This window comes from Arvicola amphibius, chromosome 3 (assembly GCF_903992535.2).
Source record: "Arvicola amphibius chromosome 3, mArvAmp1.2, whole genome shotgun sequence".
Lineage (NCBI taxonomy): Eukaryota > Metazoa > Chordata > Mammalia > Rodentia > Cricetidae > Arvicola > Arvicola amphibius.
In genome coordinates this window covers 42032944-42054995 of record NC_052049.1, presented here as the reverse complement: position 1 = coordinate 42054995, position 22052 = coordinate 42032944, and positions in this window count along the sequence as shown.

The following is a 22052-nucleotide window of genomic DNA, read 5'->3' as shown; positions in this document are numbered from 1 at the left end:
ATGATGAATTTTGAAAATTGAAGATTTAAGTCAATCTTTACCATATTTTAATGATGATGGCGGTGGTGGGAGCTGTCAATTACTTTTAAACATTGAAAGTGATTTATTTATTTTAAAGTTTCTTGAAGCAATATTTAAACATCACTCACTTTTCAGTGTGTTTAATAGGCTATGTTTTCAATTTTTTCTTTACTTTTTTAGGTTAGCCATACAATGTAATTATTTTATCATGGTATCTTCATATACGTGTCATTAAATTTTTGTCCTCATTTTGATCATTCACACTACCCTCCCCCTGGCCCCTAACTCCTCTAGTTGGTTCCTTTGCTTCCTGTAAGCTATTCTCTTCTTCTTTCTTGTCATATTACTTTATTACCTTATTTCAGTTTCCTTAAATTCTTTCTCCCCTCTCAGAGCACTCTTTCTAACTGTATGACCTCTACACGTATACACATAAACACATGCCATTTTATTTTTAACGTGTGTGTGTGTGTGTGTGTGTGTGTGTGTGTGTGTGTATGTGTGTTCTGAGTGCAGTTGTATATCTGAGTGGGAGGTCAAAGGGCAACTTGCAGTTCTCTTCTTCACTCTGTGGGCTCTGTGACCTCACTCCATTCATCAGGCTTGTCCGCATGCCCTTTCACCTGCTGAACTATTGCACCAGGCACATATGTTAAATTTTGAATCTAGGTTCCATATATAAGAGAGAACATATAGTATTTGTTTTACTGAATGCAGCCTATTCTACTTAGCATAATGGTTCTACTTCCATTGTTTTTACAGCAAAGGCCATGATTTTATTTTTCTTTATGACTGGTTAAAATTCTCATATGTATATGGCTAGGTTTTCTTTTTCTTTTCTCACTTCTCCATGTGTATGGTGTACATTTATATGTATATTCATGCAACGAATGCTTACACGGGTTCCAGAGATCCACTCTCCACTTCTCAGATGTGCATGGAAAGTACTTAACCACTGAGCCATCTCCAAAGACATGCTCCATATTGTTCTTCTCTACCGGTTCACCTGTTGATAATCATCTAGGTTGGCTCAGTACATGGCTGATGTGGATAGTGAGTCTGTAAAGACAGCTGTTAGTGTCTCTGCGGTATTTATTTCTCTGGGTATGTGCTTATGAGTAGTACCACAGTTGGGTCAAGCTGTAGTTATGTTCCCAGTTTTGTGAGGAACCTCCCTACTGATTTCCACAGTCTGTACAAATTTGTATTTTCGCCAGCAGTAAATAAGAATTCCTAGTTCCTCATATTCTGATCGGCATTTGCTGCTATTTGTTCCCTCTTTGTGTGTGTGTGACAATATTACACCTGCGATGAGGTGATGCTCTCAGCCGTTTTAATTTTATTTTATCCATAGCGAGGAATGAAAAACAAAGACTTAGTATTTTGCTGCTGTCATTCCTCAGAATTAACTAAATAAGTATTCAATTCTGTTTATCATTGGATTGAGTTGGATTGGATTGAATTGGATTTGAATATTTGATCACAAAAACTGTTGCTTGAATCTTTATGTGAGTTATTTTTCAAAGTCATAAAGTAAATTTTAGCTTGGAATTAGGACAGAACTTAATGATATTTATGTAAACACTTCTAAAGCATACTGTGGTCATTTATTTTGTACTACAAAATTTATAAAAATAATAAAATCAAACTATCAACTCTGAAAAACATTGAAGATCCTCCACATTCTGCAGTATTAAATAACCAGCCAAGACTTAACTTTTATGTAAAAAATAAAACAATATCCATCTCATTAGTATGAAATTCTGCTTCTGCCTTTAACAAATCATAAGCTTCTATATGCGTGTCTATAAATCTAAGACTTGTTTCAAAATAAATTTATTTATTATTTACTTTCAGTGAATGTTTGATCTGTATCTCTCTTTCATAGGCCTGTGCCGTCACGTAAAAATTCCTTAGACACAAAGAAAACATGTGTAGAAGCATTTAATACACTTTGGTCTAAACCACATGGTTGCCAGGCTAACCGTGATATTGACTTTGTCCCACAGATGGTGTAAATTTTACCTAAAATCCCAGGCACTAGTGTAATGACAACGATGAGCCTATCTGTTGTACCACATGGAGAACCATGATCTTTGAGGATACTGTGACCTACCTGGAAAGAAGAGACAGATTCTAGAATTCTCCACCTATCATGTTTCCAGGTACATTTGGGAGCAGCGAATGGACACAGAGAAGACAGCACTATATGTTTTGAAACATGGTGGCACTTCTCCTTGGGTTCCCTGGCCGTAGGCAGAGGCAGGCAGGAAGTACACACAGAGGGACTCCTAAGGCCATGGGACTGTGTCTCTTTTAGGAAGTTGAACAGATAGCACAATCTCCCAAGGCAAGGGAGGTAGAGTGGATCCATACACAGGACAAGATGACAGTGGTTTGGGTCTATAAAATAAGACCAGGTTTTCCATGACTGATTCATAGACTTACCTGGAACTATGGGAAGCAGCGTATAAGGAAGCCAAAATATTTGGAGACTAAAACTCGGATGAACCAACTCTAGTGTTAACAGAGTCTTTGCGCTGAAAGAATCAGAGTGGAGCTGAGGAGACGGCTCAGGTAATGTGCTGGCTGGGCAAGTAAGAAAACTTGAATGTGAATCTCTAACACCCATGCAAAAACTGATGTGACAGGCACATCTGTAGAGAGAGACAGATAAAGCCTGAGAGCTGAAAGGGCAGACCCCCAGTTCAATGAGAGACACTGTCTCAAAAATAAGCCATTGAGAAAGATATCCTGATGTCAACTTCTGGCCTACACCACACACACACCACACATACCACATAGACACAATATAAATGCAGTTATTTCTTTTTAGACAATCACAGTGTTCTCTGTGTCATCTTGGCCTCAAAACACAGGTGATTCAATCCTACTTCTCTGACATAACAAAACTATAGACTGCTGTGATGAAACCCCATGACCAGAAAGCGACTTAGAAAGGAAAGGGTTTATTTCAGCCGGCAGTTTGTAGTTCATCCTCCAGGGAAGTCAGGACAAGAACACAAGGCAGGGAACTGGAGGCAGGAACTGAAGCAGAAGCCGTGAAGGAATGCTGCTTACTGGGTTACTTTCCATGACTTGCTTAGCCTGCTTTCTTATACAACTTAGGACAACCTGGCCAGAGGTGGCACTGCTCCCCATGGGCTGAGTTCACTAACATCAGTCATTGATTAAGAAAATATTGCACACGACTGTGTACAAACCAATTTTATAGAGAAATTTTCTTAATTGTGGTTCCCTCTTCCCAAATAACCCTAACTTATGTCAAGCTGACAAAAAAAAGCAAAACCCAAAAATCATGTCATATGATGATAGATGTGAAAATATAGTAGTCAGACACTTAATATTTTTCTCATTGTTTTGAAAATAGAAACTTCTACAGAACCGAGTAAGATGTCAATCTTCTTCAGCAGGCTGGGGTAAGAGAAATCCCAAGCAGGATGATTTAAGCTTCCTGATGAATAAGAAAGATGCGTACCAAACAGATTAATTGAAAAACTAAAGAGATGTGGCCGAATTAGTCTTCTGAGGTAATAAAGCATTTCATGTCAATTACCTACTTTTTGTTCAATTACCTGTGGTTTGTTGGCTCATTGGTTAGAATGCCATGCTAAGAAAACTCAAGAAATTTGGTGCTACACTTGGAGAGCTAGTTGGCAGTGATCACAGATTGCTCTAGATTCTCTCTAAACACTGGCCAGTAGTTTTACAAAAAAGAACAATAATAAAGACTGGGAACCTGAAGATATCGTGGCTGATATGCAAAGTCACTATCATAGTTGGAAGACACAGCCCCCCAAAAATGTGTCTGATCCCAGTGTGGAGTTATACCAACTTGGAATTCCAGTCGTAGCACTGTTCTAAAAGAGCAAAACCCCAGATTTACCGAGAAGCAACACTTTTTCTTTTGCAGAGAGCCTTGAAATTCATTCATCAAATTGACTCCGCATCTGACATTATACTACAGTAAGTACTTTATGATATCGTGCGTTTAAATCTTAAAACAACCATATGTGACAAGCATTATCTTCCAATTACATGTGTGGGAGACTTGGTTTGAAGAGACTTTGCAATCTAATTTGATTGCAGTTTGAACAATTTTCTAAAAGAAGGTTCTGAGTCATTAGCATCATGCCATCAAAACAAGCTGTTTTATCTACTTAGTATGGATTCTATTCAGTCCAATCAGTACAAAAGCATAAATAACCAAGGTCGGAATTTCATAAAACCTGACTTTCATCGTGTAATTATAAATTAACATTTTGCCTAATGACTATCTCTGGGACCCGTTCAGTCATTTCGTCTGAAAGTACTCAAACCTGTCTGTCTATGAAATTTTTTCAGAGAAATTTACTAAGGTATAGATTCCTGGGTTCTGCAAAAAAGAGTGCAAACCATATTTGATTAAAATTCTCCAACATTCTTTGATGGACAGTCATGTGCCCAAGTCACTTGTTTCCGCACAGCCTTTATTGCGGAAACATAGAAACTGAGGCAGAAAGTGAGTCACAGCTTCAGGTGATACAGCAGAGGAGACGTTGTGAAAAGCCCACCTGACTCGCAGACTAATACAAAATGTTCTTGGGAAATGTCTACAGAGACTACTATAGTAAAGTGTGCATGCTTTTATCATGAGTTTATAAATGTTTTCAACAAACACATAGATAGTAAGGGGATTGGAGAGATGGCTCAGGGGTTAAGAGCAGTTGCAGAGGACCGGAGTTCAGTTCTTAGCACCCACATGGTAGTTCACAACCATCTATAACTCCAGTTCCAAGGGGGCCCAACACCCTCTTCTGACATCTGTAGTGCATATACATAGACTCAGACTCACGCAAATACACATTAAATAAATAAATAATATTAAAATAAAGAATGACTTAATTCTGTGTTTCAGTACTTCATTGCTACGTGGAATTGCACAATATCCCTCCATGCCACAATTTCTATTCTGTCTTTGAAGAGTATTTTGTTGCATCAAGTATAATCTCCTTTACTTGAGATATAATGGTTGTGGATGTTAAGCACATCAATAAAATATTTCACAGTACCACCAAGATTGGTTTTAATTAAATGTCAAGAAAACTGGCATGGAAAACTACCATCACAATGAGAAACTGTCTCAGTCCAGAAAGGCCTACACAGACATGCTGACTTGATGTAGTATGGTACCCTGGATAGTATCATTGAAAAAAAAATTAGGAAAACTGAAATAAATCTAAATTAAATGGGGTTTATTTACAAACAGTGATTTACTATTGGCTCATTAACCATGCCTTATAAAACAATGAAAGGTAGCACAAATGGGAAAACAGGTACACGATGTACAAACATTTCTGTACTGCCTTAGAAGCTTTTTAACGAATCAAAACAATTCTAAAATTAAAAGGTTTTTGAATATAAAATATAAAATAAGGTATGGACTGATACAAATGTGACTGTTGAAAAAAATGAAGCAATCTCATCTGTAAAAGAAAAATATGTGTTCTTAAAAAATGCCACAAATGATTTATGAGGTTGACCAGATCACTGCAGTACTGGGAAATACGAATGCAAAATGGCAGAACTTTTTAAATAGGAAACAAAATAAAACTAAACAAAGAAAAGAAAGGATCATTGTGGACATAAATACTGAGTAAAAAGGAATCCACTGGGGAAAGCAGGCAAGCAGGAGAAAACAGAATAAAAAAAATGAGCAAACAAAATTCAATAGACTTGTAAAAATTAAGTAAAGGTAGAAATGATAAGCCGATAGCTGGGGAGGCGCGAAAAGAATGAAAACCAAAAGTATTAAAGTGTGCTGCAAAAATACTAAAAACAAAATTAATTAATGCTATTGCAATATAAAACAAAGACATAGCAGAGAAGACTTTGCAGGGTGAGTATTGGGACTCTAAAAAAACATTAACAGATTAAACTGGTGAGGCATATCAAGAAAAAGAGTAAAGCACACATTAGCACTTTGCAAAAAAATGGACTAAAATTATAAAGTGAAATTCTTAAAGGGATTCTTTAAACCATAGATCAATAAGCCAAAATTTGGATGGATGAAAAATAAACTCAAAGAAAAAAAGTTTTTAACTTTTAAAAACTGACTGAAGGGTAAATAGAAAGCTCTAGCATTTCAATAAGTATTCCATAACTTTAATAAGAAATTAAAAACACAAAGAAAAACTCTAGATCCAGATGGTAAAATAAGTTGATGGAAAAGAGATCATAAGAGTCCAATTTCTGGCATGATTTATAAGGCTTTCATAACTATATACCACAATAGGCAAGGTCAAGGTGAGAAACAACCAAGCAGAAAAATAACAACAACAAAAAGTTAGAAAACAGACAACTGAGGACAGACTCACAACAGAGCTTTAAACTCAAGCAAAACACAGATGCGTCAGCCAGAAACAAATTATGACTGTGACACAAGAATGCAAAGTGGTTAAACAGTTTTTCATATCTAGTTTACTGCATGAACAATAAAGGATAAAACAATAAGATCTATAAAGACTGAAAATAATCTACTACAGTTCATCACTTTTGGAAAAGCAATCCAGTATACAAAAGAAAGAATTACAAAGGGGGAGAAGGAAGGAAGGAAGGGAGGGAGGAAGGGAGGGAGGGAGGGAGGGAGGGAGGGAGGAAGGAAGGAAGGAAGGAAAGAAGGAAGGAAAAAAGGAAGGAAAGAAAGAAAGAAGGAAGGAGGAAGAAAAAATAGAAAAAGATAAGAGCTGACAAAATGGCGGGTTTTTTAATATGTTAGTTGTCTTTATTCTTATTTTATTTTTTTAAAAAAAGAAAACAATCTTTTTTTCATTTTGCATACCAATCCCAGTTCCCATTCCCTCCCCTCCTCCCATTCCCTCCACCTTCCCCCTCCCCAACCCAACCCCCATCCACTCCTTAGATAGGTAAAGCACATTGCTTTGGGGAAGTTCCAAGGCCCTCCCTCCTATATCTAGGCTGAGTAAGGTATCCATCCATAGAGAACAGATTCCCAAAAAACCAGTACAAGCAGTAGGGATAAATCCTTGTGTCAGTCTCAACCATATAACTGTCACCACACTCAGAGGGACTAGTTTGTACCTATGCTGTTTTCTTCCCTTGTCTGGCAGGAGTTGGCGAGCTCCCATTAGCTCAGGTAAACTGTTTCAATGGGTGTCCCCATCATAGTCTTGATTTCTTTGCTCATATTCTCATTCCTCCCACTCTTCAACAGGACTTTGGGAGCTCAGTACAGTGCTCTGCTGCAGGTCTCTGCCTCTGTTTCCATCAGTTGTTGGATGAAGGTTCTATGGTGACATTTAAGATAGTCATCAGTCTGACTACTGCACAAGGCCAGTTAGGGCACCCTCTCCACTATTGCTTAGGGTCTTAGTTGGGGTCATATTTGTGGATTCTGGGGAATTCTCTAGTGCCAGGTTTCTTTCTAGCCCCATAATGGCTCCCTCGTCTGTCCTTCCTCCATTGCAACTATCCCTTTCTGTCAAGTTCTCCTCCCCACTCCTCTTCTTCAAAACGGTATTTCCAATGCATATAGCAAACATATAAATCTAGCTAGATATGGGCCAAGGCAGGTAATGCTAAGAACTTTGACCTAGAAGGAAATGACATCCTAGGAAGTGATCTGCATTTTGATGTATAATTAGAATTCCATGTAGTTAGAAGATTTGGAAGTGAAGGAAATATAAAAAGTATTAAAGTTTTTTAAAAAAAACACAAAGAAGAATACCTATAAACTATTGCCTGTAACCAGAGGGGGCACAAAATAATTAAAGATTTACAGAACACCCCAAGAGGATAGAGGGCATCTCACTTCAAGGAGGCGAGACATGCAGATGAAAATCGCATAAGGCAGCAGGGCATACCAGCATGCAGCAGAAATTTTTCCAAGAGAAAGAGCGGAGAGGTGGGGTACTCAAAAGAAAAATAGTAACAACATAAAGAGGAACACCACACACACACACACACACACACACACACACACACACACATAAAGGATTCTGAAATAGAGAAACAACTGAGCCAGAGAAGTCTGGTATTGAAGGTTTTAAGAATTAAGTATCCAACGATATGAAAAAAAAAAATAAAAAAAAACCCACAATCTTCCAGTTCCGTTTTTCTCTTATTTACCAATTATAAATTGGCAAGTAGCCAAGATTTGTTGCCCAGATCCAGCACCGTCTCACAGGTACGAAATTCTACTTCCTCTGATTTTGCCCAAATCAGGTTAGTTGTGTGTGCTCTGTGCTGGCTGAGTACAACAGCTGGGACTGAGAAGCAGTGGCAGGAAAAAGTCCTAATGACTGGCTTTCGCCTGAGGGGAGGGAAATGGACGCAGGGGAAATGTTTGACTAAGAAAATGAGATGAATAATGCAGATTTTCTTCTGAATGGAGTCCCAGTTACCTCCATGGAAGGAGGTTAGAAGCTGGTTTTTTAAAATGTTAAGCTAAAGGGGCCGAAAGCGGACGGTGGCAAAAGTACCCAAGGGAGATTAACGGTCGGTCATTTAAACCTACTTAAGAGCTAATTACCAAGAATTTAATGAAGTGTGGTGCTTTGTCTTTCTTTTTCTCAGAAAAATAGAAACTGCACAATGATACAAGAAGGAAAATAGATTCTACATAATTACCTCAAGAGTCCTCATTCAGTTCCTTTCCAAACATCATTCTTCGTTGCCTCTAGAAACAACTGTATAATTTTAAGGTTGTTATGGGACGTTATTACGCTATTCCTGAAGAGACATGAACAAACTTCAACTTAGCCCCATAGGAAACAAAAGGCCAGACCAAAGTATGGATACCAGAAAAGTCCAACTTGGTGAACAAACACACTTTGTTGAACTTACTTGCAGGAATAAGGATGAAGGATTATTTACAGAAACAAAAATGACTCAAAGACAGTTGTATCATCAAAGTCCACCCTAGCATGGGTGATAGTTCACCAAAGCTGGGAATGTGGAGCACACTACCCAGCTGGTAGGCAGCTCAACAGATGGGAGAGCATCCTTTCCAGGTGGCTCAGTTCATCTTTGCCTCTTCCAGGGAATTCTGCTGATCTCTGCTTCATTGGGCTTGTCTTGACTGTGAATCCTCTTTGAAGTTTGTCTTGTTTGAGTGACTCTCAGCAGAGACAAACTGTTTTGCTTATTATTTTCAAGTTAAAATTTTCCATGCAATATATTTTGATCATGTTTTTCTGTCCTCCAACTCTTCCCTGATTCTCCTGATTGCCCTACCTACGCAACTTTATGTTCTCTCTCCCTCCTTATTTTTCTCTTTAAAAAAATAGAAAAACAAGAAACAAAAAAATTACAAAAAAAATGAAAATGAAAACAAAAAAGAAATCAATAAGACAAAAAAATGCCAAAACAAAACAAAAGTTCTACAAAAATATCATTGAGTTCACTTTGTGTTGGTCAAATACTCCCGGACATGAGGCCTGTCCCAGATATATCCAGTAACGTTCCATTGGAGAAAACTGATTTTTTTTCCTTTGCTAGTCAGTATGAATTGCAGAAAGCTTCTTTTTTGGAGGTGGGACCCTGTGTTTACTTTCCCCTCTCAGTGCAAGGGCTTACTCCCTCTGGTTTGAAACTGTACAGGTCTTGTATGCATCCACAGTCGCTATGAGCTCCTATGTGCATCAGTCTTGATATGTCCTGTTTCCTCTGAGTCATCCATTACATCTGGCTCTTACTCTACTTCTTCTTCATCTTCTGGTAGATCCCTGAGCCTTGAGAGGAGGGCTTTGATGAAAACATTCCATTTAAAACTGAGTATTCCAAAGTCTCTCACTCTCTGAACATTGTCATGTTCTAGGTCTTTATGTTAGTTCAAATCCTGCAAGAAGTTTGTCTCTGATGAAGGTTGAGTAAGGCAACTATATCTATGGGTATAGCAATATGTCATTAGAAGTTACTTTATTGCCATAGACTTTACCAGAAACATAGCATTAGATTTTCCTTTAGTTCCATAAACTGTCTGGACTCAGGTGTTCAACCTCTTTAGCGGTATTGAGTATGGGTTTTATCTCATGGAGTGGGCCTTTAATTCAACCAGAGAGTGATTGTTAACTCCCACAATGCTTGTACCACTATGGCACCTTTCAAGCAGGTCTCTGTGGTAGTGCACAGAATTTGTAGCTCAATGATATTGATGATAACTTTCTTCTCTAGTAGTATGCAGAATGCCTTTCAGTAGGGGCAAAGCTTCTAGTTAGGCACAGATTGACTTCTCTGTGTTTGATGATGTAAGTAAGTATTGTCTTCAACAATAGGGCCTTACCATCAAATTACAGAAAGCAAACAATAGCATTAACAATAGTCTGTAATGCTTGGGAGGTCCCATGGAGCTTCTTTGGTCAATGACTCAACAAGATATAACCTATTCTTGGCACTGGAGGTTCTGTTTGGTGGTATTAGATGTCTAGTATGGGTCATTGTCTCTTTTATATTTGGTGACTCTACTTAGATTCCTTTCATACATCTATATATTTATGGGATAATCTACAGTAGCAGGTTTATATATGGTTTTTCTAATGTTCTTTAGTGTTAATTGTTCTTCTCCATAGCCCTTCCTGTTTGTTCTCCCTTACAGTCTTAGAAGGCATATGAGAACTCCAGTTGTACAAGGATTTCATCAACACTTTGGTCAGTCTTTTCACTCTAAGGCACTCTGATAGTATGGAGTGGTATCTGCTGAAGTGTTCTTGTATTAATTTTCCTTAATGAACAGTGCTTCTGCCACCCTTTTCACAGGCCTATTTGCTTTTTGTTTACATCTTTGGCAAAGCATCTCTCTAAATCCTGTCCTATGTTTTACTGAGTAGTTACTTTGTTATTACTGAAATTTGAGAGTTTGTTATGTAGTCTGAGTACAAATTCACCGTTATATATATGATTTGCAAGTCTATTTTCCCTCATTGAACCATTACAGCAATCTATTAACTTGTCTTTTGGGACAGAAGTTTTTAATTTTGATGAGGTCAAATTTACTAATTTTCCCTCCTATGAATCATTCTTTGGTATTGTATCAAGGACTTCTAATTTAGCATTAAAGCCAAAATCCTTACAGAGAGTCATGAGACTCTTCAGTGAATTTCCTTCACCACTGTCTCTCTGACTTCATCTTTTCTACAGGTCTTTCTCCTTCTTATTAGCCACACTGGCTTATGCCCTTTCTTGAATATTTCAGACACAGCTGCTACCTCGGTGTACTTGTACTGACTGTTCTTGCCTGGGATTTTTTCCCCCAAATAGCTGCAGACTTCTCCTGCTGACTTCTTTCATGTCATTATGAAGTGTCAGCTTAATTAAGACTATATAATCTTCCTTATAACAATGGTAACTCAGCAACATCCCTATCCTGCTTTGTTTTCCTCTACAGAACTTCTGCTTTGCTTTATTTTTGTTTCCTTTTTTTCCTAGTTGTTACACTAGAGTTTCAGTGTTGTGAGACAGGGACTTTTCATTTGTCTACCAGCATTTTATTGATTACCACATTACTTGAACATCATTACAGACACTCAGGAATTCCTGATCAATGTATGAGTGAACCCTCAAATATATTCATTTTCCTTATACTTATTTGATGGCTTTACTGACTGGAATGCTAGTTCAAAATAACTTCTTCCTTACAACACTTTTTAAAGTTCTTGTTTGTAGAAATTTTAGACTTAGGTTTACCACAGTTATGGAGATCAGACAAAGTTTCCATAACTCTTGTAAAATCTTTCTTTAGTACCATACCTCCAGGGTACTCTCATCAAAACAAAGAAAATGGCTATGGCCCAATATTATTAACTAAATGCCAGGACTCTCTCAAAATTCTAAAAACAATCTTCCCAATATTTTCTAGTTTGTAGATGGCAAATGGTAAATCTCTCAGATTATAATATTTACAAAAGAGAACTCATTGTAGACATAACATAGAGTTTCAGAAGAGCTTTAAAAGATAGATACAGATCCATCCCCACCTTCCCTTGCAGATATTAAAATAAGGAAAAGAAATCCACCTAAGAGGTCAAGAATAAGTTACCAAAGAAGATTTCTCTTCAGAGGCCCAGTCACTCCAGATATGAACTGACAAAATAATTTCTCTATATTTGAAATTTTTATTCAAAATAAGGATGCTACAAGATCTCAAACAAAATCAACAACCACATAAGCAAGATATTAGCTTATAGGAGCATCCTAAAGAGAAGGTGTGTTCAATTAATTTCCACCTCAGAAAATTGATCAATTGGTAGGAACTGACAGTGGTGCAAGTAGCAGGGATCAGTAATTCAAGCTGTTGATCCTTTCCCTCCTTGAGAACAGTAAAGGAGACGGATGCTTAAAAATGAAGGTCAGCTGAATAGTTTGTGCATCTAAGTAAAGGTTCTACACCCCTGCTTTCTTGAGGTCCCAGGCATTGCTATGTAATATTTATGTTAACGTTATGTGTGTGATTTCTCCATTTGTATGGTTTTCTCAAATCTAACATTTCCATTTAACCATTTTAGATGATAAATGGAAATGTCAAATGCATTAATAATATATATAATATATGCATATATAATACATATATATATATATATATATATATATATATATATATATACTACCTAAGTCTACCTATAGACAACTGAAGGCCCAAATCTTCTAAAGTCAAGATAGGGAGAAGGATGCTACACAGATAGCATTATGGTCAATAGTAAATGCCCAGTTCCATCAATTTTCTGTCATCTTCATCAATAAAGTCTTATTTTGGTATGTGAACCAGTTATGAAATAAAATTTGGTGACAGCATAAGCAATAAGTTTTTTGGGAAAGTTTATTTCTAAACCTCACTCCCAAACTTCTTCCAAGCTGTCTCTTCCTTTCTCAGCCTCACCAGAGTTGCCCATGCTGAAGGAGCTTTTCTGCAAAGATCACTGTAGTCTTGTTATTCTTCCCATAGCAATCTTGTCTCTTTCTTCACTTTCTCTTTCTTGATGCTCCAGAAAGACCTTTCCACTCCATCTGCCATCAGGAGAGATTTTTTTCCTCACATGAGAGACACCATCCCAAGGATTTTCCATAGATCTTCCCCATGCCAAGTCTCAGAGATATAATATCTTTAAATACCTTCTCAAGACTAGACAGGAGAATGGTGAACACCCTTCTGTATTCTTCTGAACCACTTCTCTCAAGATTCTCTTCAGGGATTTGTGGCATGGGGCCCTCCAAAGGCCTAGTATCTTTAGGCATCTGACACTATTATAATTTCACATCCAGACTCCAGAGTCAGGAAAGTCACATTAAATTATGCCTACTTTAAAATCACGTGTCCTTTCTTAGAGTACCAAAATCTCTGGGAACCACTTGAAATATATTCTACCATAATCATGAAAATGGGGCTGTAGAGTTTTGCACCTGTACAAAAAAGTCAGTGTTTATTCTCCCAGCAGCACACTCAAACATGATTTCTATTTTGTTTTTCAACATTTAATAATTACCACATTATACTTTTATAAGAAAGTGTGGCATGTAAGTCACACTTCTTCCATTCTAAAACATATACAGAGATGTCAAAGTCCTAAAGAATGACAGCCTGCTCTAACAATCAGAACTGTAGGTTTGGTACTTTGTGAAGACCAATATACTTGTGCCTTGTAACCTTTGATTAAAATAATATATATTACCCAAGAGGGAAGCAAATCTGTCACTTTAGGTTCCCTGCAGCTGAGTGGTCATGTGCCAATTAGATTAGCAAAAATACTCAGAGTTGTTAAAATAAACCAAATACTGATGTAAAAAGGAAAGGGGAAATAGCAATAAAATGATGCCTAGTGACATTTTGCTTGCTCAGCATCATCACAGAAGCTTCCTCATGCAGCAGATGGGAGCAAATACACAACTAGACATTATGAATGTAAGACAGAATGAAAGCCCTTGACACATTCAACATTAAATGGATTATCTCTATCAAATCCCTCCCCTCAGGCATCAGGAAAGACTGTGGAAGAAGGGCCAGAAAGAGTGTAAGAGCAAAATGGAGGACACCAAGAAAACAAGACCCTCTAAATCAACATGATGAAAGCCCATATGAACTCACAGAGACCGGAGCACCATGTGTAGGGCCTGCACAAGACTATACCAGGTCATTTGCTTGTATATTATGGCTTTTGGTTTAGTGGGATTGGGAGGGGGTGGGTTCCTGAGTGTGTAAAAGTCTCTGTTTCTTGCATCTTTTTAAAAATAGTTTTTATTGCACTATATGTTTTTCTCTGCTCCTCTCCCTTTATCTACCCTCCCCTTCTACCTTCCTCCATAATTCCCATGCTCCCAATTTACTCAGAAGGTCTTGTCTTTTTCTGCTTCCCATGTACATTAGATCCATGTATGTCTCTCTTAGAATTCTCTTTGTTGTCTAGGTTCTCTGGGATTATGAATTGTAGGCTGATTTTTCTTTGCTTTATATCTAAAAGCCACTTATGAGTGAGTACATATGATATTTGTCTTTCTAGGTCTGGGTTACCTCAGTCAATATGATGTTTTCTAGATCCATCCAATTGCCCACAAAGTTCAAGATGTCATTAGTTTTTTCCACTGTGTACGACTCCATTGTGTAAATGTACCACATTTTCCTTATCCGTTATGCGATTGGTGGTCATTCAGGTTGTGCCCTTTACCCCATATCCTCTCTAGCATAAGCTGTCATCAGTGTTTTTGAGCTTGGCCATTCTTACAGATGTAAGATGGAATCTCAGAGTTATTTTGATTTGCATTTCTCTGATGGCGAAAGATGTTGAGCATTTCCTTAAGTCTCTTTCAGCAATTTTAGATACATCTGTTCAGAAGCCTATATGACAAAAACTTTAAATCTTTGAAGAAAGAAGTTGAAGAAGACACCAGAAAATATAAAGATCTCCCATGCACTTGGGTAGGTAAAATTAACATAGTAAAAATGACAATCTTACCAAAAGCAATCTACAGATTCAATGCAATGCCCATCAAAATCCTAGCAAAATTCTTCACAGACCTTGAAGAACAGTACTCAACTTCATATAGAAAAGCAAAAAAAAAAAAACAGGATAACCAAAACAATCCTGTACAATAAAGGTACTTCTTGAGGCACCACAATACCTGATTTCAAACTCGATTACAGAGCTAAAGTACCTGGTGTTGGCATAAAAACAGACAGGAGGACCAATGGAGCCAAATTGAAGACCCACATATCAAACCACACACACACACACACCTACAAATACTTGATTTTTGACAAAGAAGCAAAAAATATAAAATGGAAAAAAGAAAGCATATTCTTGTGTCTTTTTCTGGGACCTTTTCCTTCTGTTTATTTTGTTTAATTCCATTGAGGTTGGATTAGATTAGATTAGATCATATTATTATCATTCGGACACCTGTTTATTTTCTGAGAAGAGACAGAAAGGGAATGGATCCAGAAGTGAGGTAAGGTGGGCAGAAACTGGAAAGAGCAGAGGGAGGGGAACCAAAATGAGGATATGTGAAAAATATATTTTCAATAAAAGGAAAAGAAAACAGACAAGTAACATAATATTTGTAAATTTGGAAGATATACAAGAATACTTGTGTGCATAGTAGGCATTTCTTTATGGTCCTAGAATTGTGGCTAGAGCTAAGAAAGTGTCACCCTGCAATCTAAAGTAAGAAATGGCATACCCTCATAATGAATATCACAGCACAGACTCCAACAGCATTTCACCAAAACCAGGTATTCATCACATCAGATGCACATCTTTAGAAAGGCAATGACAGGAAAACAAATGACTGCATTTAGTAATTAAGAACAATTTTTGCTTCAGTGGTAGGAGCTAATGCCAAGATGCAATGAGTTGGAGAGATTACAAATGAATTAGACTAACTAGAGCTGAATATGTCTTGAGAACTTTTTTTCTTTTTTTCTCATTTTTTTTATTGAAGATTTCCATCTCCTCCCCCTTCCCTCCCCTCCCTTCCACCCATACCCCCACTCCACCCCTCTCCAAGACAAAGAGCCATCAGGGTTCCCTTCACTACGTTAAGTCCAAGGTCCTCCCAGCTCCCCCTAAGTCCAGGAAGGTGACCAACCAAACTGACAAGGCTCACAGTGAGCCCATCCATGCTGTAGAGTTCATGTTCATTGCCGTTGTCCTTGGTTTCTCAGTCCTCCTCCACCGTCAGCCACATTCAGAGAGTCCGGTTTGGTCCCCTATCCCATCAGTCCCATTCCAACTGGACTTGGTGGTCTCCCGTTAGATCTGTCCCACCGTCTCAATGGGTAAATGCACTCCTCACGGTCCTGACTTCCTTGCTCATGATCTCCCTCCTTTTGCTCCTCATCGGGACCTTGGGAGCTCAGTCCGGTGCTCCTGTGTGGGGCTCTGTCATTTTCTCCATCCAATGCCAGGTGAAGGTTCTATGGTGATATGCAAGGTATTCATGAGTATGGCAATAGGATCTGGACATTTCTGGCACCCTCTCCTCAGCTGCCCAAGGACCTAGCTGGGGGCGTCTTCCTGGACACCTGGGAACCCCTCTAGAGTCAAGTCTCTGCCAACCCTAGAATGGCTCCCTTAAGTAAGATATATAATTCCTTGTTCCCATATCCACTTTTCCTATATCCCAACCATCCTATTCCCCCAAGCTCTTCCCATCCTCCACTTCACACTTTTCTCTCCCCATCCCCCCTCCCCACATCCCACCCCACCCCCATGTTCCCAGTTTTTGTCCGGCAATCTTGTCTACTTCCAGGAGGATAACTATATGTTTTTCTTTGGGTTCACCTTCTTATATAGCTTCTCTAGGATTTTTTACGAATTATAGGCTTGATGTCCTTTATTTATGGCTAGAAACCAATTATGAGTGAGTACATCCCATGTTCATCTTTTTGGGCCTGGGTTACCTCACTCAGGATGGTGTTTTCTATTTGCATCCATTTGCATGTAAAATTCAAGATGTCATTGTTTTTTACCGCCGAGTAGTACTCTAATATGTATATATTCCACACTTTCTTCATCCATTCTTCCACTGGAAAGAAAGCATCTTCAACAAATGGTGCTGGCATAACTAGATGTCAACCTGTAGAAGAATGAAAGTAGATCCGTGTCTATCACCATGCACAAAACTCAAGTCCAAATGGATTAAAGACCTCAATATCAATCTGAACACACTGAACCTGTTAGAGGAGAAAGTGGGAAGTACTCTACAACATTTGGGCACAGGAGACCGCTTCCTACGTATAGCCCCAGCAGCACAGACATTAAGGGCATCATTGAATAAATGGGACCTCCTGAAGCTGAGCAGCTTCTGTAAAGCAAAGGACACTGTCACTAAGACAAAAAGGCAGCCTACTGACTGGGAAAAGATCTTCACCAACCCCGCAACAGACAAAGGTCTGATCTCCAAAATATATAAGGAACTCAAGAGACTAGACTTTAAAATGCTAATGAACCCAATTAAAAAATGGGGCACTGAACTGAACAGAGAATTCTCAACAGACGAAGTTCGAATGGCCAAAAGACACTTAAGGGCATGCTCAACCTCCTTAGCAATCAGGGAAATGCAAATCAAAACAATGTTGAGATACCATCTTACACCTGTCAGAATGGCTAAAATCAAAAACACCAATGATAGCCTTTGCTGGAGAGGATGTGGAGTAAGGGGTACACTCATCCATTGCTGGTGGGAATGCAAACTTGTGCAACCGGTTTGGAAAGCAGTGTGGAGGTTTCTCAGGAAATTTGGGATCAACCTACTCCAGGACCCAGCAATCCCAATGTTGGGAATTTACCCAAGAGATGCCCAATCATATTACAAAAGCATTTGTTCAACTATGTTTATAGCAGCATTATTTGTAATAGCCAGAACCTGGAAACAACCTAGATGCCCTTCAGTGGAAGAATGGATGAAGAAAGTGTGGAACTTTTTTTCTTTTTTGAGGCAGGAGAGAGACACTCTGATAAAGAAGCCAAGAAAGAAGAAATTGAAAACTGGAGCAATGGGAGACAGAACAAAATTGGAGGTGACAGAATGCAGTGAAATAGGCCAAGGTCATTGAAAGGCTCAAAGAAAATAAGCTGAATATGATTGTTCAAATGGTTGGTTTTATTGGTAAAGAGACTTCCATAGGGAGTCAGCTAAAAGGCTCACTTTTGAATTCCTATATTCAGTTTGCTGATCACCTTGCTCATAGCATACTAAATACAAACTTCTATAGAGAACATATTTCACCACATGCTTTGCGATGGTGACCTGTTAAGAAAGGTACTATAATTGCAGCTAATAAACTTCCACACCATAGAATTTACCACTTCAAAAGCATATTAGTTTCTGTTATCAATCAGGTTTTAGTATTTTTTGTATAACAAAGACTTCAAACGTGAAATCCCTCTAAAATCTACCAGAAAGCATTAGAAAGTGGGTCTCAATTAAATGCTAATAAACTTTATTTTTCTCACATAGCAGGCATTTTCTAAATTAACCTTATTTTGTCATAACTTACAGCAAAATAATAAAATAGACTTTCAAAAGATTTTTAACTTCTTTCATATCTAGATGACTATAATTATCCCTACATCCTCTGGGGCTTATATTTTGATGGCATGTCATTCCTAATAAATAGCCCAATTCTGCAATTCTAATATAATCCTATCACATCTTATTATTAGATGATCATTAACACTTAAACCCAATGATTTATTCTTGCCCTCCGTTAATATATACTGTCATCTCTTATAAAAAAGATTAAAGGAAACAGAGAATGTGTTCTCCCTGAGGAGACAAGATGCAGTTTGTGTTAAACTGGCAAATAGAGCTCATGAGCAGCTCTGTCCCAGAGTACCCATTTTCATCCAAACTTTTACTTGGTGTAAATGACAGTAACTACTGGGACATAAGGAGCCCAATATGAAATATGCAGAGAGAAAATCTAGAGAAGCAACTCCCTTGTTCTAGTCACTGAAGTACCTCAAGTAGGTTTCTAATATTTTAGTTTAAGGAACCTGTGCAAGAGTCAGTTTGCACAAATGTGGAATACAATGTTAAATAGCGTGTAAGAAAAGGATACCTGGAACTGACTGGACAGTTCTGTTTTGCTTGTACTATATTCAGGTTTGATTTCCTGGCAATGGGACTTTTGACAGCTGCTCTCAGATACAGTGTTCACTCTGTCACATCATCTCAATGCCAGGAGTATGTGATGAAAAGAATCAGAGCAGGCAAATAAGCTTATTTACTTCAGTGGGAGCCAGCTAAGAAAAGGAAGACAGCCAGCTACGAAGGTGAGCAGAAGAACCCTGGTGGAGAGGAGCCCACACATCTCTCATTTCATTAGTTTTTATTCAAGATTTGACAGCTACTCTAAAAAAAATTAAGTCTTCAACAACAGAGAACAAATGCCTTATAGATTTATTTAGCCACTTCAATATTCAGTTAAATAGTAATTTCCTCAAGTGATGGGATTCAGATGAGATCTTATAATATTCATGGTTCTTCACTGTGAGGGTAGTATTTATTTTGAATCAAACTGAAAGACTCTTCAACCACTAAAGCAAACTAGATTTTGTTAATGTAGCTATCAGAATGCTCAATAAAAAAATGTAATACTGCAAGATCTCAGAATCAGATTAAAAATGAAAGCAAAGCTCTTAGATATACTAAGAAACCTTCTAGTATAAACTAATGAAGACTTTGCATTTAGAACAGACCCAAAGCAAAGTTAGGAAGGTCTCCACGGTGAGTGATCATTCTAATATCAATTAACAGTAGAATAAAACAGGCTAAAAGAGTTGAAAGAAAATCAGCACAAAATTCCTCCACATCTGAAAGAAAAGTAGGACAGGAAATCTCTTAGTAAGAGCTGGCTAAAGCTTATACCATTTTCTTAGAAAGAGGGGAATAAAATATTAATTTGAAACCTGTACTCTATTGCTTATTTGCTGCATTTTAAAACAAGCAAATTCTGTGTATTTCTGAGGTCTATAACTAGAGTTCAGGCATTTGTAGATCTTTTGGTTGTCACAGGAGCCCACCAGGATAGGGATGTGTGAACCCAGTTGAACTACAGGCAAATTATACATGGAGTTCCACCTTAAAAAACAGCCCCTTAACACGCATCTGGAAAAAAACAGTACCTTGTGTGGCTCATTCTCTGAATGCATCCATACAACAGAAACTTCTTCATGAAAAACGCAGAGACGACAGTTCAATAATTCATGAGAGAGGGTTACCAGCACATGTGAATAAATACCAAGTGAACAAAAGATCAAACATCCTCTGATAACCCAGAGAATCACTCCTCACGCTGTTCTGCAAAAGCACACGGCCACACATTGCTGACCAACATTTCTGTTCCATTACATGAAGTTAACAGAGAGACAGAAATGACATATATATCCCAGTAGTATTCCCAAGGCATTCCAAATATACTGGGTGCTTTGAGACCTATTTTTGGAACAAGTTAATAAACTCAGAGAACAGAAACTTTCAGTTCGTGTGACCCAAAAAGATTTCAAGGAAAAGGCAAACTCAGCAAACCTGAAAGAACAAAGTATTTGTGACAGAACACATGGTGTGGGGAGGAAAAATAAAGGAAAATGTCATAGTCTGGAGCAGAAGAGGAAAACTTTACATCTGCCTCACGACTGCAGAGCTTTCTCATATGTCTTTGCTCTGAGATCAGCCTTTAGCGTGTAGCTCCTGTTAGAAACAACAATTGCTTAAGTGAAAGACACTCAGTTTTATTTGTTCATGGTGGTAAAAGTAAAACATTTTCTCTTATTTCCAAGTTAGAGCTAAATTCATCAGTGAAGTCTTGATATACTATAACAATTTCCAGATTACATGCTATAGGCTGTAATTACATGCTATGGCCCCTCAAAAATTGCTTTGTGGGAGGCCTAACCCTCTGTATCTTAAATTTAATTCAAATTGACAATTGAGCCTTCCAAGAAATAATGCAACAGAAATGAGATTTAGGATAGGTCATAATCCACTAACTGATGTGCTTTTAGAATGACATTTAAGCCCCATCCAGAGAGAAGGCAGTGTAAAAAGAAAGAAACAGCAAATACAACCAAAAGAAGCCTGGAATAGAGATTTCTCTGGAATCTCTGAATGGATTCAACTTGCTCGGCCTTAATCTCAATCTTACAGGCTCTATTATTATAACAAATGCAATAGCCACTGTTTGATCCACTCCAACAGTGTGGCACTTTTTGATGGTCCTCTAGCATGCCAATATGCCACACCTCATCTTAGCAACGTGTCAGCCAGGTTTCAGTTAGTTTCTTCTTCTTCCATTCCAGGTGACTGGAAGAGCCTAATGCATTTGAATATTTGAAACTTGGAAAAGTTGTAGGATTAACTCAATGGAAGCAAGTAGGAGGCCTCCCACTTTGTAAGGAATGGGCTATACTGTACAAATCAGTGCAGCTGGAGATGACTGGGCCCTTGACGTTACTCCCGTCACACCGCAAAGTCACTGCAGCCACAGAGCCTTCTCTTAGCAAAGGAAAAAAGAAAGTATTTCTATAACAAGGCAATGACCTCTACTGGAAGTTTTACAGAATTACAGAGATCCCAATTAGGGAGGTAGGGATGGAGAAAATCAAAACAAAATATGTAAATATGTAACCAACAGAACAGGTTTAAATGTTAAGAAGCAGTGACGGAAGAGAAATTTACTACAACCACAAAAAAAATTAAAAGGAAGTGTATCGAAAGAAAGCTATGTTCATTATTATTTTTAGTTAAATGAAAGTGGACAGTGGACGGGAAGCATGGGGTATTTCCACACCTGCTTCTTCTGAAGGACTTTCGGGTTCTTTCTACTCAGTGTTGTCTCCCATCTTCCCACCTACACCAACAGCATCATTTACTGAATAAGAAATGAACCCTCAACAAGCTCCTCCAGGAAATCTGTAAACACAATAAAATCTAGAGAGCACCACAGTGAGAAAAGAATCAGTTCTCTGACATTATCCAGTAGGAAACTCAAGTTGCTTTCCAGGGGTAACTGCATGGGAGGC